We start from the raw sequence: 25,269 nt of genomic DNA on the forward strand, positions 1-25,269 counted from the left end.
TATTGGACTGCCTGACATCTAGGGGAGGGGTGGAGGGAAGGAGGGGAAATTTTGTAAGGGTCAATGTTGAAAAAATTACCCATGCATATGTTTTGCAAATAAAAAGATATAATAAAAATTAAAAATATTATATAAATTCTGGTTATTATTATGATAATCTGGCAATCAATGATTTTTGCCACATTTTAAAAATGATGAAGCATCTATACTTCTGCAAGTTTGTCTGCCTTTACATACACGCATACTGTATGTATACTAAATACTTATGTATCCTAAAAATCAGTGGCAGTATAACCTGGGCTGTACATCTAAAAATATAAGAAATTGAATGAAGTATCACAATATGGCTTCCACTTTAAAATTAAAAACAGAGAAAAATAAGGAGTGGGCCTGTGATGGAATCCATACAGAGAATTTCAACGTAAGGAAATTTCTTGTAGCAATGAAGATTAGCATTTCTTTGGACCTTTTAATCATAGACTTACCTAGACTACTGAGGAATTTAGTGATTGCCCATGGTGTCTAAGTAAAAAAATGAAGCTAGAACCCTCGTCTTCCTGACTTCAAAAGGTCAGGAAGACCTTTCACTACACTGTTTCCTTTCTTGGAATAAAGAAGAAAAATGACAATTCTAACTTGGAAAGATGGAAATTTCTAAAGAAAAGAAACAGTATCAAGTTTCTGAATAGATAGTGTTAATATGTCTTGCAAATAAGTACTACTAAATAAAAATTGACAAGAAAAACCTTGTTACTATACAAATATTTTGGAAATCCATTGGAAATGTGATCTCATAAATATGTCACCACCAATGATCCATACTATTAACCATCCATGACTGCATATCTTGAACAATTCTTGTTCTTGTCCTAATGTAACTATACAAAATGTCTCTTAAGTTTCTTTTAAACAATTAAGATATTATTCACTGTGTGGCTGCCTGTCTCTGACAAAAAATATAGAAGCTCAAAGAAAATAACTGCACTTTTGTCTGAAAGGAGTTCACAAAGATATTGTGTCTGAAATTAGTAAACTTCTGGCAGTTTGCTTTAAAAATCATCCTTATATTACCAGCAGGGCCATGCCTATAATCAATGGTCCAAGAAAGTGATCCTCTTTATATGGGACAAAATAATTTTCTTTTGTCTTAACTATTAATATTATGACCACAACCAGTGGAAACCACAATATTGGAAACAAAGACTCATGAAAAGGAAATACGACAAAGCCTGCTGACATTTACAAATCTAACTGTGGCAACAAGTTACTCTTTTCATAAAGGCATGTGATACATTATGAAAGTTTTCTTGTTTGTTTTTGCCACTAAAATATCCCATAGTAGTAATGCTTCTATGCATAAGCTGCTACTACCCCACCTGTTAGAAGAACAGTGTGAGGAAGGAATAAAATTCCTTTGTCTCCTTATACAAAAAAGGAAAGAATGCTTATTAAAATAAGACAATGAATAAAATATTTTGTTAATTTATTTTTAGGAGTTAATCATTCATATTAGAAAAACTGCTAAAATGAGATGAAGTAAAGGAGGAAGTATAAAGGAAGGAAGGAAGGAATATAGGAAAGGAGGGAGGGAGGAAAGAAAGGAAAGAAGGGAGGGAAAAAAGAGAAGGAATGAAGTAGGGGAAAAGGAAGGGAAGTATGGAAAGAGGGAATGAAGTAGAGAAGGAGAAAGAGAAAGGAAAAAGAAGGAGGGAGGGAGGAAGAACGAGAGGAGTTGAGGAAGAAAGGGGGAATAAAAGAAAGAAGGAAAGAGGAATGGAGAGAGAGAGGGGTGAAAGAAGGGAAGATGGAAGGAGGGAGGGAGGGATTATTATGTGCTTATTATGTGCCAGGCACTGTGCTAGTGGTTAATGGTTAAAAAACTTCCTGACCACATCAGATCATTGAATGACAAACTTCAGAAGTTACATAGTATAGTTCAACTTAAAAGAAAAAAAAAAAAAAAAAAAAAGCTTCAGAGTTAAATGAGCTAGGTTCTTATCTGTCCTCTATCATTACTTGTGTGACCTTGAATAAATCTCTGAACCTTTCTGGATCTCAGGTCCTGTTCTATAAAATGAAGTTATTTTGAATGAGCTCTTAAGATCCTTCTAACTCTAAATCTACGAACCTGTGATCTTATTTTTCTAAATAATTATGAGTTAAGATGGCAGTCTGATGATACTTCACTGAAAAAAGGATTCCCTCAGGCTTGGGCCTGTTTTTTCAGCACCACACTCCCTTGTCCAGTTTCAGAATCAAAGGATCTCCTCGGATTTTGTGATTATGACAGTTAGATTATAGTTATGTTATACTAGGTTATAGTTTTTAAATCAGCAGATGAATAACCAATTCTAATGTTGGCCAGATATTTAATAACTTTGTATTCTTTTTTAAACAAATGACAAGCCATTAATTCAGATTCATTCACACTTATAAAAACAACAAAATGAAACAAAAAACTAACAACTCCAAATGTTGGGTGGGCTAATGTTTTTATTTATTATACAAGATATCTTCCTAAAGAGGTTTTAGAGTATAAATAAAGTTATAGGGGAGATGTTTATCTTTTTCATTATTTCAAAGAATCTATGAAATTGTTCATGTATGCTTCCACCAATGACAATACATGGATATTATATACAGATTATAGCCTAGGGATACTTTTTAACAAAGCAAGATTTTGATTTAAGAGCTTCTATAAATTCTCCACAGGAAGATTCACCCATGAGCTTCATGCATTCTTTTCTTTTTTTTTTCATTATTAAATTTCATTTTTAATTTATGGAAAAAATAAGCATTTCCATAACATAGAAAAAAGATGATTGCACATGAAACTGCAAATCTAGTAGTTGTCCACTGGTCATTCATCTTTTCATCTTTTTACATTATTTCTAATCATATATCTAATGATTCTTTAAAATTTTCACCAATCTTAATTGTTAATGTGTTGCCAAACTGTGATCATCACCCTAGTTCAAGTCCTTGTCACCTCTAGTCATCAGTTCTCTGGCTTTTTTAAATTCTTCAATTAAGTCCCTTTTGTAGTAGGCAGCCTTTCCCTTTTCCCCAAATATACACAGTCTGCTCAGTTACTGAGGCCTTCTCAAGAGATTATCTCACATTTACTCTGCATAGATATTGTACATTCCCAGTTATTTACACATAGTCTGTCCCATTAGAAAGCACACTTCTTAAAGGCAGGTACTGTTTTTAATCTTTCTTTATATTCCCAGAGCTTGACACTGTTAATGCTTGATTTTTTTTTTTGATTGATCAGTATGAATATTTTTAAATATAACTTTTATGTATAACTGACATGCTTATAAAATGAAATTGACTTCTCTTCTCTTGAAATTTCTTATAGTATTTTGCCAGACTCTTATCTGCCACTAACACATTCTATCTTGTATCTTCTTTACTTGTGCATATATTTAATTTTCTTTACAAAAGTATAAATGTATTGAAAGTAGCGAGCACGTCACTTTTCTTCTTACTGGCCCCATTGCCCAGCATAAGGCCTTGTACATGAAAGAGTTATTGCTTTTTTAAAAAAGATCTGCCTGCTGAAGAAATCTACCTGCTAAAGACCAATCAATGAAAGTTCCTTTGCCTCTAATATAAATACTGGCTAATAACTTTTAATATGAAAAAAGCAAATGTTTCCTACTGAAGCCATTTATTTCATATTCTACAACAGAAAACTTGAAATCCTTTAATGACATGAAGATTAATAAGGATATGGGTGTGCTTAATGTTCAAAATAAAATTAAAAAAAAATGTATTAGCTCCACTATCATCCTTCCCCCACCTACATCAGATATACTTCTTCACATATCTAAATCAAATGTCTCTATTCTAACAGTCTCTTCACTATCTCCCAAACTCTTCATATTCTTTGGAATTACACCTGTTCAAGTTTTTTATCAATTATCTGAACGAAGGTAAAAACAGTAGTTTCATTAAATGTGAAGATAACAGAGATGGAAGGAATGGCTAATACGTTAAAGGACAAAGTTGGGATCTAGAAAACATTTTACAAGCTAGAACAATGGGCCCAATTTAAGATGGAATTTAAGAGAGATAAAAGTAAGATTTTACACTTGGTTAAAAAAAATCCACTGTAGGTGGAGGTAGGGAAGTAGGCCGATGAGAGTGGCTAAACAATTGGTCATATGAAAATGACTGATATGTAATATCAGTCATAATGTAATTATGATGTAAACTCAGCAATTTAACAAGGCATTGATGGGTCTCTATATACAGGGTTTTTAAACTAGATAACTAACTAGATAAGCACTTTCTGAGGGTGTTGTTAGGAAGAGAAAATGGGGTAATAATCATGCATTTATATAATGTTTATGATGTGTTAGACACTATGCTAAATGATTTACTATTAGAATATCATTTGATCCTCACCCACATACACACCAAACAACAACAACAACAACAAACTCCACCCCTGAGATAAAAGTTATTATCTCCATTTTCCAATTGAGGAAAATGAGGAAAACAGAGATTAAGTGACTTGCTCATGGTCACACATCTAATAAGTGTCTGAAGCAGGACTTAGAGTAAATATTTTCTTGATTCTGAGTGCAGCATTCTAGCCACTGGGTCACCAAGTGCCTTAGAGTACTCAATAGTATTGATTGGACTACAAGTACAAGTACTGGTAGTGATTAGACTACAAAAGCCATCCAATTAATGATCATCTTCTATGATTTGGAGCTTACTAAGGGAAATAAATTATATTTCAGGATGACTAAAATGTCCTTCTATCCTATACAAACATAAAGAAGTGCGTAAATTCATATAATTTCACAATTAGACATTATTTCAGAGACCATTAATCTAATCTGTTACTAAAAACCTCTATAATTCCTTCAAAGATGGGTATCTGGGGAAGATAGGTGGCACAGTAGTAAAAGCACTAGCCCTGGAGTCAGAAAGACTAGAGTTCAAATTGAGTCACAACTTAACATTTTGGGGGCAAGTTGCTTACCACCAATTACACTGACCAAAAAAAAAAAATTTTTTTTTTTTTTAAAATATGGATGTCTGGTCTTTTCTCAAAGACCTAAAAAGAAGCCAAATATCATAGTGAATAAAGAGCACAGTGATTCTAAAATAAGGAAGGCCTGAGTTGGAACTGGCCCCAAATATTACCCTGGCATTTCTCTGTACTTCAGTTTCCTAAACTATAAAATGAAGATAATAATAGCAGTGCTTCACAGGGGTAGTATATGGTTTAAATGAGTTAATATATGTAAAGTATTTTGCAAATTTTAAAGCACAATATAAATAGTATTAAGAACTCCATTGGGGGGAGACCATTACATACTGATAGAAGATTTAAAAAAGGAATCTAAATGCATACAGAATTACCAGAAGCCTGTCTTCAATACACAGCAAAAGCGTTATACATTACTGTTACTTATGTTACCACTATCTACTATGTTTCCCTTTAATTCTCAATTTTTTCTTGTTTTTATTGTGTTTCTCTGTGAGCATAACACAAAATAAGTGGCAGTGACCTTTTCAAGGAATGCCATTGTTTGAACTATTTACCACAAGATTCAAGGACTCTGGACCCAATTTACCTGTTTACCCTCCTAACTCCAGTTTAAAAACTTTTACCCAATGTTTCTTAAAAATAAAGTTTAATATCCTAAAGCAAGAATAACAGTACTATGTATATATGTGTATGTGCATGTATGTGCCCCGTAGGAATTTTTATCTTTCTCTCAGACAAACCAAAATATCCCTTAAAGTGACCCCAGTTACTGAGGCTGATCTGTTTTAAATGTTAATGGTCTGATGTGGATTTGTCTTTTTCCTTCTCAAACTGAACAGTGTCAGAGACAAGCCATTCTATAAGCACAAACCTGTTTCCTTTCTTAATGTCCTGTGAATTTTTTTTTTTTCTCTCAACTCAGCCCTTGGATTTCCCCTTCATAGTCCCCATAATTAAATTTGTAGTATCATTAAAATGTTCATCTTAATTTAACTGTAACACTCTAACCTTTCCCTTCTTAGAATATCATAATGGATTGAAAGGAGAGTGATAATTATTATTTTTAGTTCAACTTTATCAGCCTCACATACAGTGCCTTACACTCAGCACATTTGCTAAATTTTAAAGTCAGTAATCCTTTCTAGTATTATTATCTTCATCACAAACACACACACACACACACACACACACACACACACACACACACACACCCCTTTTAAAACAATGTTAATTTTTTTTTCTAAATAGATTCCTCTTAAGGTTTAACATTTGGTAAAAATCATGTTTTCAAAAATCACAAATTAAAATTTTAATTTAAGAGTAAAATTTATAGCTCTTCTTGGGGCCACATTTCACATTCTCTACTGACACACTGATGGTATTTTAAATGTTGAATATCCTCTACGCTCCATTCACATCCCCAGTATTCTTGTATAAAAACAAAGTTTGGTCATTCATGAATAAAAACCTATAGAGTTCAGAGTGGAAGAGAGGCTCTAGGATGGCAATACTTAAAAGAATATATGAATGCATTGTATCTTGTGATACCACCAATTCCTTTTTATGAATACATAAGAAAAGGAAGCAGAAGTATATCAATGTCCTAGGTGCTAATTAATGTTGATGCAGTACAAAAAAAAAATTTCATTATTACAAATTTGATAAAGCATACTTGGGTTTGAGTATCAACTGTATTTTTGACCAATTATTAAAATGTAATTTGACTTTTAATAATTCCAAAGTAATCCTACTTACAATCTGTATTACTTAGTGCTAAATTTTAATGATGCATTTTAAACTGCCTCAAAAGTTAAACAATAAAAACAACATTAGAAGTAACGCTGAAAGAAATAAAAATAAAAATAAAAATTTCTCCTTGTCAATGGCTTTGTCACACAGAAATGAATTCTATATTCTCCTGTTTGCTTCATTTTCTTCATCTGTAAAATGAACTAGAGAAAAATGGCAAATCATTTTATTCCCTTTGCTAAGAAAACTACAACTAGGGTCACAAAGAGACAGAAACATCTGAAATAATTAGCCAATAATTAAGCTTCTAATAACATTACTTAAAAAAAAAGGTATCGACTCATCCAGGCAAGTTTCATATTAGTCCCCTCTCAAGTTCTATATTCCTACCACATGAACTGAATTATTATTTTTCTTCACTATATTAAATCCCATTCCTGGAATGAGCTCCTTCCTTCTCACCTCTCTGCCTCATAGAATCCCTAGTACTGTTCAAAATTCAGCCTAGGGGCCACATCCTATAAGAGATCCAATTTTTTGATCCTGCCCCCCCCTTCCACCAATTTTTTTGTGTTTCCCCAACCCCTAAAATTGATTTGAATTCACTATCTACACACATAAGCAAACACTCCCAGGGGAACGTAAACCCCTGTCGGCACGAATTATTTCATTGTTGTCTGAAACCTTGTTCATAGTTAGCACTTAACAAACCATGGCTGAATGTCTAGGAGTTGTCCCACCTAGATTATATCATGTTGCTGTGGAAAGAGTCAAAGCTAATTCCTATGAAAGTACTTTTGTAAACCGATACATAAATATAAATTGTTATCATTACTATATTATTACAAGAAAACAATAATACTGTACTTTACATGAATCTCAATAAAATTAAGTGTGCCTGATATGGTTTTAAAAAATCCACAAGCCAAGACATTTATTTTTTTAGTGTTTTTCTACAGGAAATAGGATACTTAATACATAAGAAGAATGTACCTCTGCTTTGCTAATTCTTGTTTTTTATTCAGTTGTGTTTTCTGAAGTTCACACTGTACCCCCATATCCTTTCCAATCCTTTTCAATCTTATCAACCAATTGAACAACTGTCAGAAACTTGTCCTACCTCCTTTAGTGACTTACAAACTTGTAAACTTCTTTTCCATTTCATTCCTGGTATCACCCTCACTAACTTCAATAAACCTTTCAGCTCTTTAAATCCCAAGACCTTTACTCCATTTTCCCTACCCATACCTTAGACCTCATCTTCACTTCAAAAACTACTACAGATTCAAAATTCTAAGCTCTGAAATTCCTTTCTCTGATGACAGTTTCCTATGCTTCACCTTTTCCCATACTCTCACTCTTCCTGGTACTCCTCTTTCTTCTAGTTCATTAAATTTGCTCTAACTCAATTTTCTTTTATAAACTTGATAGTATGGGCTCTGTCCTTGAGCATCTGGCCCTTTGATCTTTTGCTATATCGTTTTGCAAAATCTCCATCTGTGAGTGTCCCAACACCACCATCACCACCACTAGCCTTCTCTTAACCTATTCTAGAGCTGCCAAGTTAGGCGAAGTCACAAAATCTTGATGTTTAAATCCAATACATATTTATTATTGTCTAACTTCAATTGAGACTTCACAGCTACTCAGAAATCCTTTTCTTGACCCCCACTTAGACGATAGCATTCAGTCCCAAACCTCCTCCTTTCATAGACTTTAGTATCATGCCCAACTCTTTCTCTCAGTAGATAAAACTGCTTTCTAGTGGCTTTCATTGCTTAGCCACCCTTAGGTATTTAAGGTGCCTCCCATTCAATACTTTTCAAATTTATATTCATATTCTTCATGTTCCAACCAAATTAGACTACCAGGTACTCCCTAATCTTGTCTTGTCTTCTCTTAGTACTATGAAGATGTGTGTGCCATTCTCCCAAACCTAGAATGAATTCCTTTTGAAATCTCTACTCTTTTCCTCTTTCAAAGTCCAAATCAGATGCTTACTTCCCTCCATGAAATTGCTCTTAATTGTCCTATCTAGATCCCTTCATCCCTAAATTTCATGCCTTTCTACTATAACTATCAAATTCTTATTTCTTTTAAAGCTGCTTATACCTACTAGACTAGAACAGGGATTAATTTATTTCTCATTTCAAGTTTGTAGCCTCAACATCTACATATAGTATGTAGTCCTTTGTAGACATTTAGGATCATAGCAGCATAGAATGAAAACTAGGAGGGGCCTCACAGACCATTTGTCCAGTGCCTTCATTTCATAGTTAAAACTGATGCACAAAAATGTTAAATGATTTGTGATAAGACCACACAGGTAGTAAGCAACTAATAAGTGTTTGTTGAATTGAACTGAAATAAAGACATGCTGCATTGATCTGAGAGTTTTGTGTAATTTAATTATAACCTGACAAGACTTGTCAAGAATAATAACTGGGTCTTAGTAAAAAAAAAAATACCTAGTATGGGGGAGACTATTGTTTGTTATATTAAGTCTATTTCTTCCTATTCCTACATTCCCCTTCACCTGTAACATAATTTCGAGGAAATGGGATGGAAAAGAAAGATTATACAGAGAAAAAGTTAGGTGAGGAGGTACATCAAGGTATCTGTTATTCTGTGACTATAAAGCTTGCTCATCTTGTTTCTTTCCCTACTCCATATTTTAGCCTGGGAATAAAATACATCACCTCTTGGAGTGCTTCAAAGGAGGGGGGGAAATAGTTTTTCATCAACTCTCTGACTATTCATATCTTTGATGGACTAATTGTTTTGGCTTGAAAAGCCTTTTCTCTTCTGGGACATCTCATTAAGATTGTGTTGAATATTGTAAAAGAGTTATTTTGTGTAGATATTCTTTCTTTGTTCCTTGAGTTTATATGAGTCCAGATTTATAACTTCATGGAGACAAGTTTCTTTAACAGGGATTAATTATTTCTCATTTCAAGTTTGTCAGTTCAAGCCTCAACATCTACATATAATATGTAGCCCTTTGTAGGCATTTAAGATCATAGAAGCATAGACTGAAAACTGGGTGGGGCCTCACAGGCGATTCTTCTCAGGGAAAAGATTTTTCTTTAGATGATAGAGTCTTTCTATTGGGCTCTATTACTCCAACTGTTTTACATTGGGCCTATACTCCAACTCTTTTTCATACAGAAAGGTGGACCAGATTTTTACATCACTAAAATGAAGTATCTGAGTTGGACATTCACAAAAGATTACACATTTAATTAGAAGAATGAAGTTGGCTCTAAAAGTAATAACCAGAGAAAAAGTAAAAAAATATTTTTACAAAGCATGATAGTCTCATGAACCCTTTCTCAGAATCATGTTTTTTGAATATAGAAAACAAAAATTTAAAGATTACAAAGGAAATCAATCATATTGAAATATAATGATCAATATATTTACAATTCAAATTCATAGAAGGCAGGTCAAGAACCCCTGATTTAAAAGTTACTTTCACATGTAATATTTCATTTGAGAACGCATTTGAAGGATGAGGGGCAATAATTATCAACATTTTACAGATGAGGAAACTGGCTCAATGTGATTATGTAACTTGCCCTGAATCATCCTGCACCACATTGGAAGAGCATCCAGGGTAATTCCAACTATACGAAATTTGAAACTCTAAAATATATCTTATAACATGAGTTTGCCTATTCCAAGAGACAAATCATATCCCTAAAGATAAACATATATATCAAAAAGCCACATATGAAAAGATTCTCCTGTTAAATAAAGCAAATCTTAGCCATACCTCCTAAGATCAGTATTATAAAGGAATTCTACTATCAGATTCATTATACTTCTGAAATATGCATTTTATAATAGAAATATATTTTCATTTAATCACTCATATTTCTAAGCTATCTACCCTTATTTGTCTCCTTGATTTTTGCTTCTGAAATACAGATTTCTCTCTTATTGGAATGTTTATACTAGTACTTCTTAACACTATGCAAAATGTTTTCTATGCCATCTACATTAACTAAAGGAAAAATTGCTTCTAAGACAATGAAATTACACTATTACATTTCTAAAAGATGGTTTTTATACTCTTCTCATGACTCCTTTCTAAGTCTAGTCCAAATCAATGAATTGCTTTAGTACTAACTGCCTTGGCCACTTCTTTATAGAAAACGAAAGTAAAAGCTCAGGTCATTTCTAGTATGAAAGCCTACTCAGAGCAGAACAAATATGCTTCAATTTTAACAAATTGATTAAAATATGGAATTCCATAATTGTTTCTTATATTATATACATATATAAAATTATATATCATGTTCATATATCATTCATATATAATATATATAATATTCATATATATCATATAATATAAATTTTATATTCATAAAACTCTGTGATGACTAGAATATTTAACTACTGGGTGGTCTCTTTTATTCCCCCTCACTCCCATCCCAAGATTCCATCCAGATATCTAGTCTTTCAGTCCTCTTTTACTCTGCGAAGCTAGATGTGGTTCCTACCATATTATCATATTGCAGAAGACCTCTCACCTTAATTCTGTGCATCTGAGAAGATCCTGGCATGTTCTTTTATTCAATCAGCTCCTGTTCTACTATTTTGGACTTCTCCCAGACAGGAAAAGGGTTCTGAGGCATCTGTTCATATTTGGATTGGGTCTGGTCTAACCCATTAGTTGTACATTGTCATAACTATAGCGCAGAAATGTCAGCCTTCAATTCGAATAGCCTTGTGATAGAGAGAGCCATCTGCACCCAGAGAAAGGACTGTGGGGACTGAATGTGAATCACAGCATAGTATTTTTTACTTTTTTGTTGTTGTTTGCTTGATTTTTGTTTTCTTTCTCATTTTTCCCTTTTTTGATCTGATTTTTCTTGTGCAGGATGATAAATATGGAAATATGTATAGAAGAATTGCACAAGTTTAACATATATTGAATTACTTGCCATTTAGGGGAGGGGGTGGAGGGAAAGGAAAAGAGAAAAAATTCAGAATACAAGATTTTGCTGGAGTGAGTATTGAAAACTACATAATGTTTTGAAAATTAAAAAAAATTTTAAAAATGGATATGATTTAAAAAAATAAATGTCAGCCTTTATAAAGGCTTTGTCAAAATTCAGTCTTAGGGATATGATGAATGAATGTTCATCCATAGGCTATGAACAGATATACCCTATTATTAACTTAACTTTTTAAAATATATGGTGTCTTGCATAGCTGATACATTTGCTGAATAAATAAAAGTATAATGAATTAAAGTAAGTTTCAGCTTTTTTTTTTTTTCTGATCATGTAATACTAAAAATTGTCCACTGCATATTATACCCAAGTCTTGAATTTTGGAATTTCTAGAGATATCACAAGGAGCAGCTATGTGGCACAGTGGCTGGAGGGCTAGACCTGGAATCAGAAGACTTGGATTCAAATCCATCCTCAGGCACTTAGTACCATATGACCCTGAGCAAGTCATTTAACCTTGTTTACCTCAGTTTCCTCATCTATAAAATGAGCTAGATAAGAACATGCAAATGACTCTTGTGCCTCTATCAAGAAAATCTCAAATGGGATCACAAACAGTCAGACACACCTGAAAATGACTGAACAATAATAAAAGAAATGTAACAAATTATTCAGCTGGGAAAAAATAAACCAAAGGCTGAGTGACTACCATTTGGCTATATTCAAGTGGTACCAAGAGATTTGGCTGATGAAAATAAAAATCCAGAAAATGACATCTGTGGCTGTAAGGAAGAGTCATAGGTCCTTAAATTTAGTAATAGATACACACACACACACACACACACACACACACACACACACACACAGAGTCTCCAATTTTTTCTCCAATCTCCTCCATTTTACAGAGCAGGAAATTAAGCATTGAAGCTGGGACTATGAATCTAGCACTTTTTCAGATGAAAACAGTTAATGATTGATGATGAGTATAATGATAGGTAACTTTTGTTTATGGTTTTCAGGTTTACAAATCAGGTAAAATAAATTTTCTAATTTGTTCTTTATAACAACCTAGTTAAGTGAGTGCCGTTATCCCCATTTATTGTTGAGAAAACTGAGGATGCAGAGAGGTTAAGTGATTTGTCCATAGTCACTAAGATAATTATTACCAGCACATACCAGGCACTTAGTACTTGTTGACTGAGTAAATTGTTGACAGGGATGAGAGGGCTGTTTTAGCTAACAATCTCCTGTTGTGACACATAATGCTATGTGACCATGAATTCTCAAGGGAAAAGAAACTTTAGCATGCCCTACCAAGTTAAAAAGCTTTTGAGTTAAAAAAAATAAGATTAACATTATATCACTTAAATATCACAAGCTCATAAGATAAAAAGTATGGGTATTCTCCTATTTTACAGAAACTAAGACTCAGTGGGCTTGTTAAGTGAGCACCAGAGATAGGATTTGGATTTAAGTGTTCCCAACTCTGAGTCCACTCTACTATCTTCTATTCTACATTGAGTGCAATTACAGCAATGGATCAGATATCTATCATTTTAGGAAAGGCCCAGCTAAGTGAAGCCTTGTTAACAGAAGGCTGGCTAACAAGGAATGGGTTTTGTTTGTTTGTTTTGGTGATAGCTCACAAAAGTCATCTATTAAGGCTTATAGAACTTGTGGTCTGTGTCAAAGGCACATAAAAACAAAATTCCAGTGCCTTGAATGAAGTGCAGAGAATTAAACAAAAAGTTTCTGCATTAGGGCATAGTGACTGTTCTATGATAAAAGCATCATTACTAAAGAAACATACATTTCTTTGCAAGCCACATGAAAGTTACAGATTTAAACTACTGAACACCTAAAATATGTTCTCTGAGTGCTTTTCCATTCAACCCAGCCCATAAAATGCAATGTATAATTCCAACACTGTTGCAAAATAGCGATATAAAGTTATAGACTACTAATTTTACTGTGTTCTGGAGCAAAAGCATCATTCCTCACATTGGATCTAAATGTGTGGTAGCTGTATTGGCCCAAGTAATTGAAGATTAGTTAGATTCAATTGATTTGTATAGAACATATAAGATACTACAGGCAGGAAAAGGACAGATTATTCCCCTCCTCTCCCCCCACCCCCGCCCCACATAAGCTGCCCTATGAATGGGATGGCAGAATGAAAACACAGTCTTTTAGCTGGATTAATTCTATAGAGATGCTCATATATCAAGGTTCAATCTATTATCACCATATTAACAATGACAAAAGACTTCCTAATAATAGCTACTTTTCATTTATTTCTGACAGTATTCTTATTTGAGGTTTTTTTTAGAAGAGATATTGGTATGGTTTTGCTATTTCCTTCTCTAACTCATTTGACAGATGAGGAAACTGAGGCAAACATTGTTAAGTGACTTATCCAGGGTCACAGAGCTAGGAAATGTCTGAGGTTGGATTTGAGCTTAGGAAGATGAGTCTTTCTGAATATAGTTCTGGAATTCTATCTACTACATCACCTAGATATCTAAATAGCAACTTTACTGACAGATTTTTCTTGGCTTTTTTCTCATATTTGAGAAAGAGAGAATATGGGGTGGGCAGTGTCTTGGATTCTGATTTAATCAGTATAAGAGAATTCCAGGTGTGGAAACTCTTTTCACCAATCAGCAACTAGACTATAACATATAGTACTAGAGAGTTACCTGAAACTCTGCCTTTTATTGCCTTTAATTATAACAACTCCTATTTTTTATTACACTCTAAGATTTTCAAAGCAATCATTTCACAATAGATAGATGAAGCAGTAGATAGAGCATTGATTCTGGAATCAGAAGGACCTAAGTTCAAATCAATCCTCAGATATTAATTAGTTATGTGACACTGAGAAAATCACTTTACCTTTATCTCCTCAACTTTCTCATCTGTTAATCTGGGGTAATAATAGCAGCTACCTTGCAGGATTGTGCTCTGATGATAAAATGAGGTAACATTTGTAAAGCACTTTGCAAACCCATAATGCTCTAAAAAATGCTAGTTATTGTTATTATTGCCAATTTGATGAAGTAGAAAGTTCCAAATTAAGGCTTGCATAGGTTAAGTAACCTGTCCAAGGTCACAGAAGTAGTACATGTCAGACATAGGATTCCTACTCAGATTTCTTATCTCTATAATCTACCATATTGCCCCTATCCATGTTGTACCTTATTTTCTAATAGATAAGATATTAAGTAATGACATTAATAAAGAATGCTATTTCAGTTTTACAGAAAAAAATATTTTTCTATAAAACAATATGCAGCATGCCATATTATTTCAAACCACAATTTCTGGTATCTTAAATGAATCCAAACTATTCTGAGGTCTTATCATTTTTAGAATAGTTTTGAATAGGACATTGGAACTGAAAGCAATCTTGGAAATCAACTCTTTCATTTCATAGGTGATTAAAATGAAGACCACATAAGTGACATGAATTGTCTAAGATTATAAAGCTATTTGGTGACACAGAGAGAGGCAATAAATTCAGGTCTCCAAGCTCCCAACTCCATACATGTTCTACAACACCATACTATCTTTCAGGATCTATTGCTACTATTATTGGGGTCTATGAGGTGGGAGAGGACAATATTCTTAAGAAAATGGAAACATTTTATGTATTTGAGCCTAGTTATAGAAGCTCTTCTTTATCTTCTTTAGGAGGTGTGGCAGAGGATGTGACCAGAGGGAGGCTTGATTAAGATTGACAAGGTGGAACAACATACCTTCTATTGAATATGTTAGTTACTCAAAAAGGCAAAGACAATACCCACTCCACTCACAAGCTAATTGGGAAAAACATGAAAAATAAACTTGAACAAACAAGATGCATATATAGGACAAATAGGAAATACTCAACAAAAAAAGATATTAGAATTAAGAAGGGTGGGGAAAGACTCCTTATATGAGGTGGGATTTCAGTTGGGATCTGAAGGAAAATGAGGAAATCAGAAGGCAGAGATGAGGAGGAAGAACAATTCCGGTATGCAGAAGCAATAAGCAGAGAAAATTTGATGTCGCATAAAAATAAAAAAATATATACATCTACTTTTACCACATTTAGGAACTCAAAAATATCTCCATAATGAAGAATAAAGAAGTAAACTTATTGAGGATAGTTACTGGCCCATTTATATCATATTAATGGTGACTGACTGAGTCATATAAAAGTGTCTGAGTCACACATTTGGATTTGGTCTTTTAAAGGAAATACAAGGCATAGACAGAGCTCAGAGATAAGTCAACAAAGAGAGAAGGGGTTACATACAGGCAGTGGATCTAGGTTCCAGGTAGGGAGAAGGCTTATTCCCATTCCCATTGCCAAGGACCCCTACACAGATGATAACAACAGTGATGAGGTAGTGGAAAACAGTGAAGATGATCCCAGGAGGAAACACAAACTAAAGGGAATGACCTATAACAAAGACCTCAAGACTGAAACCAATCTGTGATAAACCTGGTTCTCAGCCATGGATCACATGTAAAAAACAACTTGACATTTTGTATTTCCTTCCTGATTTCTGGGACTTGAATTACATCTTCAGTTGCTGGATGCTTGTGGTATTACAGGTATTTTAGCATGATCCTTTTTGGTTAGAAACATTCAAAACAGCTTTCATAGAACTACACAATTTGACTGTGGTTGGTTTCCTTTCTGAAACATGCATTCAACAAACTTATAAACTAACTGAAGAAGAAATGTTCAACCCTGGCTTTAATCACCCCATTTTCTTCATGTAAGCTTAGATAGTACACATCCCCAGGGCAGTTATTTCTACAATTCTGATGATATTAAGTATACACACACACACACACACACACACACACACACACACACACATACATACATACATACATACATATATATATATATATATATATATATATATATATATATATATATATATATATATACATATGTATATCTATGTATCTCCATGTACATATATATCACCATTACAAGGAACACAAAGAGGGTTTCAAAATTAATTGACCATATGTCTTTTATATTATTTATAATAATATAAAATAACATTATTTCAGATGTAAACTTTTGGTTAGATTTTGTTTTCAATGAACTATTAACAAAAAAAGATTCTTTGGGTATTTTTTCTTGTCATTATTCAATTGTATACCATTCTTTGTGATCCTATTTGGGATTTTCTTGGAAAAGTTAATGAGTAGTTTGCCATTTTCTTCTCCAGCTCATTTTATTGATGAAGAAACTGAGAAAAACAGAGTTGAATGACTTGCCTGAGGGTCATACAATTAGTAAGTATCTGAAGTCAATCTTTTGGATCTACCTATAAAATTAAAATCATACATATAGTTTGAAAAGATAAATAAAAAATTTTGGAATGTCATACCTTTGGTTATTGAGAATTAGTTCTTTTGAAATTCCCCAATAATTTTTGTTATTTCCATAACAGTGTTTTGGTTGCATTTTTAGTACACTTGCACCCATAATAGTAATTAAAAGACCTATCTATTGCTAATTCTCATTAAATACTAAAGCATATTTGTAGAGAATTAAGCAAACACCATTCATTTTCCCCTTTATTTTCATTCTTTTCATTCTTAATTCATCTATTCAGCACAGTTATAGCTAGTTTTTTAAAGTACTTAACTTTACTCTTCATGGAAATCCAATATATTTGTCTTTCTAAGCAGCTAAACATGTTCACCTACATCTATTTTTCATTAGACAAATAATTGCGAATACAAGCAAATGATAATTGACTGAATTCAGACATACATCTTTACAATTTTTTCTTAGTGGTCTTAATTTAGTTTGTTTTTGTTAAACAATTTTCAAACCTTATCTTCTGTATCCACAATACACTTAAATCTATCATAAGACATAGCTACAATTTAAAACAGAAAATGACCATCTTAAAAAAAATTTGTTCATGATTAGACATTCTTATACATTCCTAAAATTTTGGAACTAGAAAGGACATTAGCGTTCCAACTCAATACTCTCATCCTTCAGATGTAACTCAATCTAATAATCATATAATTTCTGTTCTGTGCAAAGCACATAATTAAATTGAGCCTACTATGGGAGAAGTACAAAGTTTTGGATATAATATCTCGATATAGAATATCCAGAAGCACTATGAGCTAATTTGAAAGGTGTTAGTCTCCCCACTGCCTGGAGATTTTCAAGAGCAGGTTGGATGAGCATTTGTGGATACACAATAGTGGGGATTTCTTTCAAACTAGATGGTCAAAGAAGTCCCTTCTTCCTCTAAAATGACTTTGCACAGCCCTGCCTCACTTCAATCCATTTGCAAGTAAAATCATCTTCCTGCTGAGGTCATTGGTCTTTTTCCAGAAGGAAGGACAAACAACCACAAATAATGAAACTCGGTTCAAAAGGACAATAAGATACAACTAGATAACTTACAACATATTAAGGATGCTAGAGAAGAACATAAAAAAGTACAATATGAGTTCAAATGCAAAGTTTTATTAAAAAAAAAGGTTATACATGTAAAATGTATGGGATTACCTGCCATCGGGGGGAGGGAGTGGAGGGAGGGAGGGGATAATTTGGAAAAATGAATAAAAAATAAAAAAATTTAAAAAAAATAAAATAAAGGTTATAAAAGGATGCATGAAGAAGTGACATTTTAGTTATTCTCTGAAAGATGGGTAGCAATTCAGCATGTGATGTGAGGAATGTTATTTTAGATACAAGGAATACTCAAAAAAGAAAAAGGGAAAGAGGTATGAAAGTTCAGGAACCATTTTGGAGTGGCGAACAGGCAGCACCCCAAGAGTACTAGCACAGTTAACAATGAAATGTTTGCTTCCTGCCAGATCAGTAATCTATCTGACTCATATAGAGCAAAAGGAGGTAATGTGGGGGAAAAAGATGGACTGACTGGTGGGGCCAGACTTTGTATTCCTTGAATACCAGGAAAAGAAAATTGAACTTTATTCAGTAAATGGGCGTCAGAGTTGCATGACCTGACCTATGTCTGAGGAAAATAAGTCTGACATGGTTGGACAAATAGGAAGGGGAAAGAGATTAGAAGCAGAAGCACCTGTTAATAAAGATATTGAAGACTTTTTCCATTAATCAAATTAATGAAAAAGTAGAGATTCAGGTGTTTGGGCTCCCAAACAAATATTCTTTTTACTAGATCTTATTCCACAATTTTTACCAAGTATTTATCCCCTATAAAAGCCTACATATAGCTTGCCTGCTGAAGTATTCATTATATCAAAATGCCATTCTTCTGAACACCAATCATTATTCAGAATATATTTTTCATTTATCAACTCTTTTTAACAGATAATTTTAAATTAAATTATGGATTCTATATCATGTGGTAATAGGGAGAAAGAGTTTCCAGTCTGTGACATGCAGATATTTTACCCAAAATTAGTACAATATTATTTCTGTGAACTATTTTAATAGTTTTTGTCAAAGTTCTTATGTGCCCCTATCTGAGCCCCATGGTCCCAAAATAATTTGTATGTCTATACTAATAGTGAAAGTCCAGTCAATTCTCGATCATCTTAAGTTATTTGAATGAATGCATTTATTCATTCAACAACCATTTACTTAGCCCTGCTGTATGCAAAGGAAAATATTATTTTCATGTTCATATTCATTTAATCTCCTACTGAAATCAGATACATAAAGTCTCTCTTTAGTCCTCCTAGGAAAAGAAGGAATTCCAAACTAAAACTATTGCCCTCTTGTTCCAGAGATAATGCTATTAGCACATTGGATGATATTGTTTATCTCTACATTAGACTATGCCCTTAAATCAGTGGGAAAAGTGATAGAACCGTTCAAAGGAAAGAAAGAGGAACAACAAGAAGAGGTGAGCAGAAAATCAGGAGAAGGAAAGGATCAAACCTTTTTAGTTTTGTAAATTACTTAAATATTTAAAAGACTCTTGCCCTTCAACGGCATATTTGAGTATTTTTAAACTATCAATAATCCATCATTGTGATTCATAACCATATTTGAAAGTCAAATATTCCTGACTCTATGCCTCACTCAAATTTGGGGAGAGAGAGGGAGGCAAGAGATGGATGCCAATATACATTATTCTCTAATATCCAGCTTCTTAAACTATGGTTCTCAACTTCATTTGGGATTTCATAATTGGAAGTCATGAAATTATGATTTATTATCACTAAATGTTTTATTTGTATATGTATTATATATTCATGTATATTTGTAGACCCAAGATAATATAAATATCTTATACAAGTTATAAATATAAATACAAGTGGAAAAAAGTTTAAGAAGCCACTCTATATTACATGTGTGATACGGGGTTAAATTTGAAAAGGAAGAGAAAAGCATCATTTTGTCCACATGTCCATCACCACTGATTATTTCTTTGTCATTTCTACAAATGACCTACAATTGACTACATTAGTATTACAAATTTAAATAATAAAATAGTTAGAATTTATATAATGCCTTAAAGCTTTGCATGAAAAGTATGTACTTTACAAATATTGTCTCATTTGATTATTATAGCTATTCTTTCCAGGATTTTTTGAGCTCTGTGGTTCCAAAGTAAACTGTGGCATGGGCTTCATGAGTACAGAACTTATAATTCTACAACTTAAGTGTAAACAGAATAGACAACTACCTCATTAGCATCCTGTGAAGGATACAAGAAGCCCCCACCTACCTCAGAAACCTTTCTTTCCCTCTTCCCCCCTCATCTATTCACTAGTTCCATAATAAAAATAAAGGTTTATAAAATATTTTTCTCATAACAGTCTTATACCATAGCTAACAACCATGTGAGAGAGAGAGATAAAATGTTACAAAATTCCATTATTAAAAACTAGTCCATTGCTTTTTAAATTTTTTTATTAATTTTATAGGCATTCCCATACATATTAAATATGTTATAGTATATTCTAGGTACAATATATATGTGCAAAACCGATTTTGTTGTTGTTGTTGCAAAGGAAGAATTGGATTCGGAAGGTAAAAATAATCTGGGAAGAAAAATAAAAAATGCTAACAGTTTACACTCATTTCCCAGTGTTCCTTTTCTGGGTGTAGCTGATTCTGTCCATCATTGATCAATTGGAATTGGATTAGATCTTCTCTATGTTGAAGATATTCACTTCCATCAGAATACATCCTCATACACTATCATTGTTGAAATGTACAATGATCTCTTAGTTCTGCTCATTTCACTCAGCATCAGCTGATATAAGTCTCTCCAAGCCTCTCTGCATTCATCCTGTTGATCATTTCTTACAGAACAATAATATTCCATAACATTCATATACCATAATTTATCCAACCATTCTCCAGTAGATAGGCATCCATTCATTTTCCAGTTTCTAGCCACTACAAAAAGAGCTGCCACAAACATTTTGGCACATACAGGTCTCTTTCCCTTCGTTAGTATTTCCTTGGGATATAAGCCCAGTGGTAGCACTGCTGGATCAAAGGGTATGCACAGTTCAATAACTTTTGGGGCATAATTCCAGATTGCTCTCCAGAATGGTTGGATTCTTTCACAACTCCACCAACAATTCATCAGTGTCCCAGTTTTCCCAAAACCCCTCCAACATTCATCATTATTTGTTCCTGTCATCTTAGCCAATCTGACAGGTATGTAGTGGTATCTCAGAGTTGTCTTAATTTGCATTTCTCTGATCAATAGTGATTTGGAACACTCTTTCATATGAGTGGAAATAGTTTCAATTTCATCATCTGAAAATTGTCTGTTCATATCCTTTGACCATTTATCAATTGGAGAATGGCTTGATTTCTTATAAATTAGAGTCAATTCTCTGTATATTTTGGAGATGAGGCCTTTATCAGAGCCTTTAAGTGTAAAAATGTTTTCCCAATTTGTTACTTCCCTTCTAATCTTGTTTGCATTAGTTTTGTTTGTACAAAAGCTTCTTAATTTGATGTAATTAAAATTTTCTATTTTGTGATCAATAATGATCTCTAGTTCTCCTTTGGTCACAAATTCCTTCCTCCTCCACAAGTCTGAGAGGTAAACTATCCTATGTTCCTCTAATTTATTTATGATCTCATTCTTTATGCCTAAATCTTGGACCCATTTTGATCTTATCTTAGTATGTGGTGTTAAATGTGGGTCCATGCCTAGTTTCTGCCACACTAACTTCCAGTTTTCCCAGCAGTTTTTTGTCAAATAATGAATTCTTATCCCAAAAGTTGGGATCTTTGGGTTTCTCAAACACTAGATTGCTATTTTTATTCACTTTCTTGCCCTGTGAACCTAACCTATTCCATTGATCAACTAGTCCATTTCTTAGCCAATACCAAATGGTTTTGGTGAATGCTGCTTTATAATAGAGTTCTAGATCAGGTACAGCTAGACCACCTTCATTTGATTTTTTTTTTCATTACTTCAGTTGAAATTCTCGACCTTTTGTTCTTCCATATGAATTTTGTTTTGTTGTTATTTTTTCTAGGTCATTAAAATAGTTTCTTGGGAGTCTGGTACAGCACTAAACAAATAGATTAGTTTAGGGAGTATTGTCATCTTAATTATATTCTCTCAGCCTATCCAAAAGCACTTAATGTCTTTCCAATCATTTAAATCTGACTTTAATTTTATGGCAAGTGTTTTGTAATTTTGCTCATATAATTCCTGACTTTCCTTTGGTAGATATATTCTCAAATATTTTATACTATCGACCGTTATTTTGAATGGAATTTCTCTTTGTATCTCTTGCTGTTGGATTGTGTTGGTAATGTATAAAAATGCTGAGGATTTATGTGGATTTATTTTGTATCCTGTAACTTTGCTAAAGTTCTGAATTATTTCTAATAGCTTTTTAGCAGAATCTTTGGGGTTCTCTAAGTATACCATCATGTCATCTGTGAAGAGTGATAGTTTGATTTCTTCATTACCTACTCTAATTCCTTGAATCTCTTTCTTGGCTCTTATTGCCGAGGCTAGCATTTCTAGTACAATATTGAATAGTAATGGCAATAGTGGGCAACCTTGTTTCACTCCTGATCTTACTGGGAAAGGTTCCAGTTTATCGCCATTACATATGATGTTTACTGATGGTTTTAAATACATGCTCCTTATTATTTTAAGGAATAGTCCATTTATTCCTATACTCTCAAGTGTTTTTAGTAGGAATGGATGTTGGATTTTATCAAATGCTTTTTCTGCATCTATTGAGATGATCATATGTTTTTTGTTAATTTGGTTATTGATATAGTCGATTATGCTAATAGTTTTCCTAATATTGAACCAGCTCTGCATTCCTGGTATAAATCCCACTTGGTCATAGTGTATTATTCTGGGGATGATTTTCTGTAGTCTTTTTGCTAATATTTTATTTAAGATTTTAGCATCAATATTCATTAGGGAGACTGATCTATAATTTTCTTTCTCTGTTTTCAGACTACCTTGTTTAAGTATCAAAACCATGTCTGTGTCTTAAAAGGAATTTGGTAGGACTCCTTCAATCCCTATTTTTTCAAATAGTTTATATAGCATTGGAGTTAGTTGTTCTTTAAATGTTTGGTAGAATTCACATGTAAATCCATCTGGTCCTGGGGATTTTTTCTTAGGGAGCTGGTTAATAGCTTGTTCTATTTCTTTTTCTGAAATGGGACTATTTAGACTATTTAATTCTTCCTCTGTTAATCTGGGCAAGCTATATTTTTGAAGGTATTCTTCCATTTCATTTAAGTTATTGAATTTATTGGCATAAAGTTGAGCAAAGTAGCTCCTAACTATTGTTCTAATTTCCTCTTCATTAGTGGTGAGTTCTCCCTTTTCATTTTTAAGACTAACAATTTGCTTTTCCCCTTTCCTTTTTTAAAATCAGATTTACTAAGGGTTTGCCTATTTTGTTGGTTTTTTCATAGAACTAACTCTTGGTTTTATTAATTAATTCAATGGTTTTTTTTACTTTCAATTTTATTAATCTCACATTTTATTTTTAGAATTTCAAGTTTCGTGTTTGTCTGGGGAGTTTTAATTTGTTCCTTTTCTAGCATTTTTAATTGTAAGCCCAATTCATTGACCTTCTCTTTCTGTATTTTATGCAAGTAGGCTTCTAGAGATAAAAAAGCTTCCCCTTATTACTACTTTGGCTGTATCCCACACATTTTGGTATGATGTCTCATTATTGTCATTTTCTTGGGTGAAGTTATTAATTATGTCTATGATTTGCTGTTTTACCCAATCATTCTTTAGTATAAGATTATTTAGTTTCCAATTATTTTTTGGTCTATTTTCCCCTGGCTTTTAATTGAATGTAATTTTCATGGCATTGTGGTCTGAAAAGTATGCATTTACTACTTCTGCCTTACTGCATTTGATTTTGAGGTTTTTATGTCCTAGTATATGATCAATTTTTTTATAGGTTCCATGAACTGCTGAGAAAAAAGTGTACTCCTTTCTGTCTCCATTTAGCTTTCCCCAAAGATCTATCATATCAAACTTTTCTATTATTCTATTTACCTCTTTGCCTTCTTTCTTACTTATTTTGTGGTTTGATTTATCTAATTCTGAGAGAGCAAGGTTAAGATCTCCCACTATTATAGTTTTGCTGTCTATTTCTTTTTGCAGATCTCTTAATTTCTCTTTTAAGAATTTAGATGCTGCACCACTTGGTGCATATATGTTTAATATTGATACTGCTTCATTATCTATGCTACCCTTTAGCAGGATATAATGCCCTTCCTTATCTTTTTTAATTAGATCAATTTTTGTTTTTGCTTGATCTGAGATGAGGATGGCTACTCCAGCTTTTTTTGGCTTGAAGCATAGTAGATTCTGCTCCACCCTTTTACTTTTATTCTGAATGTATTACCCTGTTTCAGGTGTGTTTTCTGTAAACAACATATAGTAGTATTCTGGCTTTTAATCCAGTCTGCTAACTGCTTCCTCTTTATGAGGCAGTTTACCCCATTTACATTTATGGTTAGAATGACTAATTCTATATTGCTTGCCATCCTGTTAACCCCTGCTTATGCTTTTCTCCTTTCCTTCCCTCTTACCCCCCTACTCAGTATTAAACTTGTGAACACCACTTGCTTTTCATAGCCCTCCCTTTTTAGTATCCCTCCCCCACTTTATGGTTCCTCTCCCTATTTTACCCCTTTTTCTCACAATTTCTTTATTCCCTTCCCCTTAGCTTACTCCTTCCCTCTCACTTTTCAATGAAGTGGAAGAAGTTTCACCATATATCGAATATGTCTATTATACACGCTATGTTCATCTCCCTCCTTTCTTTCTCTCAGATATAATAGGTTACCTTTGCTTCTTCGTGAGATGTAGTACCACCACTTTACCCTTTTTTATGATATAATTTCCTTTCCACCTCTAGTTTCTAGGACAAATTTTACATGTGTTCTTTACATATCTTTATGGCAGAAATATAGTTCTCAAGATTTCTTTTTACCTTTTTAGAAATCTCTTGAGTTCTGTATTTGAAGATCAAACATTTTGTATAGATCTTGTTTTTTCATCAAGAATAGATGGAATTCATTTATTTCGTTAAGTGTCC

The 25,269-nt window shown here is 33.2% G+C and overlaps 1 protein-coding gene across 13 annotated transcripts in view; it reads right to left on the reverse strand.

Annotated features, from left to right (window-relative positions):
• The window catches only part of ATXN1 (ataxin 1), a 504,682-nt gene that overhangs the window by 393,099 nt on the left and 86,314 nt on the right, over positions 1 to 25,269 (reverse strand). The gene's annotated exons all lie outside the window — the stretch shown is intronic.

This window comes from Sminthopsis crassicaudata, chromosome 1, assembly GCF_048593235.1.
Source record: "Sminthopsis crassicaudata isolate SCR6 chromosome 1, ASM4859323v1, whole genome shotgun sequence".
In the NCBI taxonomy this organism is placed as follows: domain Eukaryota; kingdom Metazoa; phylum Chordata; class Mammalia; order Dasyuromorphia; family Dasyuridae; genus Sminthopsis; species Sminthopsis crassicaudata.